The 6917-nt window shown below is 34.9% G+C and overlaps 1 protein-coding gene across 2 annotated transcripts in view; it reads left to right on the top strand.

Annotated features, from left to right (window-relative positions):
- Nucleotides 1-6917, top strand: part of TMEM135 (transmembrane protein 135) — a 345033-nt gene that overhangs the window by 123939 nt on the left and 214177 nt on the right. The window lies entirely within an intron of this gene.

Raw genomic sequence — 6917 nt, 5'->3', positions numbered from 1 at the left:
CCTTTGTCAGAGGAGATGCTAATGATGTACTGTCAGGCCAGTTAAAAAGTAGACATACCTAGGTTTAAAAGACCCTGTCAGCCCTCTCTCACAGTGTTTCCTCATTGAGAGAGGCCTTTGATCCAATTAACTGGTTATAGCTAGCCTAACTAATAAATTGATCATTCTCCAGTCCCTGGGCTTTTGGCTGGACTCATTTTATTAACATTTTATGAGTCACTGTTAATAAAATGTTATCTTGCCCTGGAGAAAATCATGTCTCAGTCTTTCTTTGTTGCAATTTTGCTTGCCACGCTGTCAAGTCACTTACCCTCTGCCTTGATTTCTTCAGCTGTAAAACAGAGATGATAATAATACCTGCCTCAGAGTTGTTATGAGGCTTGAGTGAGATAATATTTGTAAAGCGCTCAACACAATTCCTGGCACACAGTTGCTGAGTGTTACTATGAATTTTGGTTATATGTGGAACCTTTAGGTCATGTTCTTTTGAGTATGTTCCCAGTGGCGGAATTGCTAGAGCAAAGTGTACGTAAAAAACAGGGTCTAACCCTTAGCTCACTTTTCTCCAAATGATTCTCCCAAATGCATTGACTGTTTTCGTTTTTTAATTCTTTTTGCCAATTTGATGGTTGTAAGGGAAAACTGCACAGTAATTTAATGTGCATTTCTTTTATTGTTAGTGATTTGGAGTATTTTTTATTATGGTTGTTGACCTTTTGAATTTCTTATTTTTTAAAAAAATTGTTTTTAATTTATGAAATAAAACAAGCATTTCCATAACATAATTTAAAAAAGAAAATTGCACAGATAATACCAGCTCTGAGTTTTAGAGATATACATTTTATTACATTAGAGAAGAACTTTTCTATTCCTATGGCATTAAAAATCCCCATAAATGCATTTTTTGGGGGTTTGGTGATAGGCTCTTTTAAATATATTCCTATGGTTTTTATTGTTTATATGAATCTGTTAATTGTTTTCCTAATGTTGAAACATTCCTTGCATCCTTCATTTATGAATGTACCTTGATCATTATGAAGTTATCTAACATTATTTTCTTTTTGTAAGGATTTTTTCATTAATATTTATTTGTGAGATTGGTCTATAGTTTTAGTCATCTATAATTTTATCTGCTTAATTCTTTCCAATTTTAATCAATGAATTAAAAAGCATTTACCAAACACTTAATCTGTAGCAAATACTATACTAATGTTGGGGATACAAATTGAAAAGTAAGACAGTCCCTGCTGTCAAGGAATTATTAGTCTAATTGGGGAATACAGCACATGTAAGAGGTTTTAGCTTCAGGCTTCATGGAAGGGCCTGGTAACCTCTAGGGTAGAAGATAGTTCACCCCATAGCCAGGGTGGTTGTGTGGTGGTGGTGGGGGGAGTATATATGGTAGTGGTCAGGGGCATGGAATTGCAGAGAAAGACTTGTGCAGATATTTTAGCAGTACAGTCTGGAGAGGAATGAAAACATGGCTGGTCTGGACCTCCTCCTTAAATTTGAAATTCTGAGAAGTACCTGTCAGTCAGAGGGTGAAGCTGGAGGGAACTTCCAATATGAGAAGTGTCCAGGGTTGGAGTGAACTTCCAGGGTGAAGAGGTTTCTTTGGCATGATAGATAAAATCCTGAGTGAGGGGTGCAACCTAGATAGGAATGACTGTTCTTAGTGTTCAGTAACAGGGCAGATAATAAGTCCTGGTCCTCCATCTTACTGGAAATATTGTAGTTGGCAATTCCCTGCTAATCCAAGTGGTATGAGTGCTTATGACCATCCTGTACCTCAGTAGAGGAGTGCTCTGAGGCTTTTTTGGGGGCAGGGTGGGAGGGGATTGGATGAATTGAGGGACTACCTCCAGAAAGGGGTGTCCAATCAAGAGGGGGAAAGGGATCTTTGAGTAGAATATTAAAGGAAAGGAGAGAATCCAATAGGCTCTCTCCCACTGGATTCATTCCATCCTCCAGTTTGCTTTGGATTTCAAGACTGTATTTATTTTATTAGATAATAGTAGAATACCTTGTTTCTCAGTCATTGACAATAATTTTTATAGTTGTGGCTTTAACTTGAGCTTTAAATGTTTGTTGGAACTCACTTTTAAATTTATTTGGATCAAAAGTTTTTTGTCTTTCCTCTTTCTTTGCCAGTGGATTAAGATCTCTATTACTAATATTGTTAATTTGTCTTTTTTTATGTATTTGTAGGTGATAAGTCATTCATTTCCTTACAATTATCAGTTTCTATAGTGTTTAACGTACATAGTAGTTCTGATAGTTCTTTTTATTTTCAAAATATATTATTACAGATATATTAGTCAACTTAAAATTTTTTTAAATTAATTTTTTTGGGGCACATTGACCATACTTTACAGACAGAACATGACATTGTTTTTCTCTTCCATACACTGCCATTTTGTTCTCTTTACATTAGGAAAAGAAATGAGAACAATTTTTATTTGATGTCAGTATTTTAATGTTTTATAAATCCTCCCAAATGAGCGTTATTGAATATTTGATGATGTAAATCTCTATGGAATCATATGGAGCTAAATTAAAATGAATGATTTTTGTCATTCTGTTGTCTAAATATGTATCAGTTTTTCGTTTCTTAGACTGTGACTTTGATGTGCAAATATATATATGATGACATATTTATTCATTCCTTGTTTCCCCTTTATTTACTCATTCTCCCTTTGATGTATTCCTTTCAAAATAGAGCGATTTATTAGAGACAGAAAATTGTAGTTTGAGTTTTACCTCTTGCACTTACTAGTGTGATCCTGAGCAAGTAGCTAACCTCACTGAACTTTAGTTTCCTTGTTTGTAACATGGGAATAATAAATCTGGCCATAGGGTTCTTTTGCTGGTTAAATAAGAGGTCACTTTATAGTTTATGGTATTATAAAAGAATGAGATAATATTATTTTAAAATATCATCTGTGACTAAGAAATAACTTTGCAACTTTGCTTCTTTGTCTAGATAAAATTTACCATAATAATTTTTTTTACTTTCCCCCCTTTTTTCTCCTTCTTAAAAGGAGTTTGGGATGAGAATTATTTGTAGTACTGAATGGAAAGACAAATGTCTTTCGTGTTCAATTTCTTAGAAATGTGTATATTTACTTTAAATTAAGGAGCCTCAGAAATTTTTCATAAATCTCAAGGTGAATGTTGCTTTTTAGTCGTTTCTTTTAGATACAATTCATGGTTTTGAATTTGGGCGTTGAAAAATTGCCAACTAAAAAATTAAAACACAAACATGCCTATGCAGTGATTCTATAACATTTTAGTTAGCAGATGTTATATATATTATATAACATATAACATTTAGTTGTATTTTAGTTGAATCAGGCATTAATTGTTGGCAGAAATAGAAAGTATTATACTTGAAGGGGAGGTGGTTTTAATTACTAAATTCAGTGTATATACTATATGTATTGTTTATAAAATTTATGTTTGGGTACTAAAATGCATTAGAGTAATTTATGATGCAAATAAAAGTTAGCAGCAGAGGTAAACTAGTCTAGGAAATGGTGTCAAATTGTGGAATTCAGGGAACAGACTAGGAATTAAAATCTCTTACCTTACTTCTTAAGAACACAGATAGAATTGTTGCAAAAAAAAAAAATAGAAGTTCATTTACAATATATTTACTAACAGTTGCAGCCTAGTTAAAGGACAGTTCTTGAACAGTTTTGGATACTTTCCAACTCTTGCTTAATTTGCAGAAAACATCAGTAATGAGGCAAGCTGGTTCATTTTGAGTCAAATAAGACAAAGAAGTCAATATTGAAGTACTGTTTATAAGGCTGTTAAAATTTTTAGTTTGGTGTCAGAGGATAATGTTTAGCATTGTGTTCAATTAGTGAAGACTAACCAGTAAGAAGTGCCAGATTCTGAAATGTCCTAACTTCAATTAATATAAAACACTAAAGCTTCCATTCATTCAAAGTTACTGGCTCCATAGATACCAGCCCCACGGTCTCCATAAGCTGGTATTTCTGGAGACTAATCAAGATTCATGGCCTCCAGGTTTTGGGGCACTGGCATTCCATAACCAGGAATGTCACCTTTAACTTTCATACAGCCTCCTTTTTTAGTCCCTAGACCTGTTTCCCATCTTTACTCATATATAGAGTTAAAAATGTGTGATACCCTAGGGTGGTTGGGAATGATCCAGATTTTGTTTAGAATTCTGTGAAAATTATTAAAATAAATAAGCCTAAATAGCCATCTACAGATTTTAGAAATACTTGTTTCCACATTATGGTTTACCTATGGTTTACCAGGCAAGGCCTATAATCCTTTCTACATGTACTCTTTTGTCTTTTAGACAAAATTTAGATTTTAGAAATACTTGATTCTACATTATTATATTAGATCTTGTAGAGAAAGAATCTGTTTTTTTTTAAAAAGGTGTACTGCTGAACTCAGTGTCCTTCTATCTTTCTTTTGAATGTCTATTTCCTGTTTTTCCATATCTTCCCCTTGATAACCTTTTGTCAACTCACTTTCTCTAAAGTATTAGCTTAAAATATCTCAAGGTGATATTGCTCAAAGCTTTCAGGACTCCAAGGAATTAAAATGTAATAGTGAAATTTTGGGTTCTAGAAAAGGCAATGGGGCAGATATTGGTGTATGTGTGTGAGATATGGGGATAAGAGGGAATGTTTCTGTAGCCTATAAATTGTGTTGCGTAGGTGGGTGACTGACTAAATGTAAAACTAGCTCTATCTGTGGTAGAAGTTTATTTTGGACTCACTGATTTTCTTCTTTTTATTGGTGTCTATGGCCTTAAGACAAAATAGTACATGTAGAAAGGATTGTAGGCCTTGCCTGGTAAACCATAATTTTTAAGCTCCACAAACATCTTCTAACAGAAATCAGAACCAAAACAGTAAAAATTAATTTATATACATTACAAGACCCTCATAGTACCCATTGTCTAATTTAGTGCAGGCAAAAGCCCTAAAATGTTGCCTCATCAGACATTATTATGGTGGATAGGTTATTTCAGAAAAAATGGTGAAATAGGATTACAAGTTCTCCAGTTAAACAAACATACAATAAACTTATCCTTTATTGCTTTTAAGGATTGGGAAATATATTTTTGGCTGTAGTGCAGGATCTGTATTTTATTAATCACAATTTTGATTTCACATTTCTTTTATATTGCTTCAGATAATAATTTGATGAAGATTCTAAAAAAGATAAGGTAATCGAAACTTCTGAGGGAAAATAACTGACTTTTAAAAGTGAAATTATCTGCCAAGTTTCATGTAATTCCCAGTTAACATAGTCTATGCTTTAATTTGATATCATATTAAATGGGGCATTTCTTTATGCCTTTTGGTTGGAAACCTTTATCCATATTTTTCAGTTTATCATTTATCTGATTTATAGAGTGTTAAGCTTGGATTCAAAATGTCCTGGCTTGAGATCTTGATAGATTACAGTATTAGCTGTGTAACTGACAGCATGGAATAGGAGTGTGGTATTTTGTTCAGTGAATTCAGTCAGTGAATCAATAAGCATTTTTATATGTTAACCTTATGTCAGGCCCTATGCTAAGCTGGGGATACAGAGAAAGGCAAAAACAAAAACATACCAGCACACTCAGAACACATTCCTTGCTCTCAAGGGACATACAGTTTAATGGAGAAGATAATATGTAAATATCAAGATACTTACAAAAGATGCACAGAGTGTGTAAAGATAACCTGAAAAGAGAAGAAATTAATAGAGTGGAGATGGGGAGGCAGGAAAGCCTCTTTTAGGAGTTAGGATTTAAGTGAAGTATTCGAGGAATCCAAGAAAGCCAAAGGGGTGCATAGGAGGAGGGGGTGCATTCCAGGTACGGCAGCCAGTCAGTATAAAGACAGTTAAGAGAAGGAAGTATTATGTGCAAAGAATAAGCAAGAAGGCCATTTGTTATTAACTGTAGATTGTAGAGAGTGGAGTAAGGTATAAATCTTGAACAGGTGACTTTATATTGATCTTATAGGCAGTAGGGATCAACCGGAGTTTATTGAGTCAGGGAATTACATAGTCAGATCCGTGGTTTAGTACAACCACCTTGGGAGCTGAATAAAGGATGGATTGGATTGGGGAAAGAGTAGCCAGTAAATATGTTTTTTAGATCTATGTGTCTGGCCCTTTGCTAAGTTGCTGGGGATACAGATGCCCCAAAGAAAGACAAGTCTGCTTTCAAAACAGATTAAAGACACTGAATAGGGCAGGGGGAAGGGAAGGTAGAATGAAAAGAGGTGCAGAGGGTAGGAAATGAAGAGAGGCTGGCTTGGGTACCCTCTTTAAGTGGAAGTTTTGGGAAAAACTCTCTGCTCTCCATCTTCTAATCAGAGAGAGGGAGGAGCCTTAGGGGCAGAGGATACTGATGAGGTGTGAGTACCAGGGGTGATGTGATCTTTATGGGATGATGAAGGCATGATGGAGAAGTCCAAAGGAGTGCTACTGGGTGGGAAATAGAAGGCTATTGTATTCTGGATCATGTCCAGTAAGATAGAGAGCTACACATTTTGCCCAATCTCATTATTACCTCTAAGACATTTTAGAAAGTACAAATTAGTTTCAAGTGATGAAGTAATTTCAATTGCCTTCCTGTTACAGATCACAGAGTACCCAAATAAGGTAAAAACCATATAAACTAACAACAGAGATTCCTTAACCTCTAATGTGTTCACTCAAAACCTTTTCTTTGACCACTCAAGTTATTCCAGCATCAGAAATGCACAAGCTAACTCTTGGCCTTGAAAAGAAGTCAAGTCTGTATTATGACTCTTCCCCCTCACAGGGCTATGGAGATCTAAATTGCAGAAATATGTATATGCCTTGATGTCATTGTGTTAGCACTCTGCCCTGCCACCAAATTTGGCCCAGGAACGGAGGAACAGAAA

This window comes from Notamacropus eugenii, chromosome 5 (genome assembly GCF_028372415.1).
Source record: "Notamacropus eugenii isolate mMacEug1 chromosome 5, mMacEug1.pri_v2, whole genome shotgun sequence".
NCBI lineage: Eukaryota > Metazoa > Chordata > Mammalia > Diprotodontia > Macropodidae > Notamacropus > Notamacropus eugenii.
The sequence above is the reverse complement of the archived record's forward strand: the minus strand, read 5'-3'. Positions and strand labels throughout refer to the sequence as shown.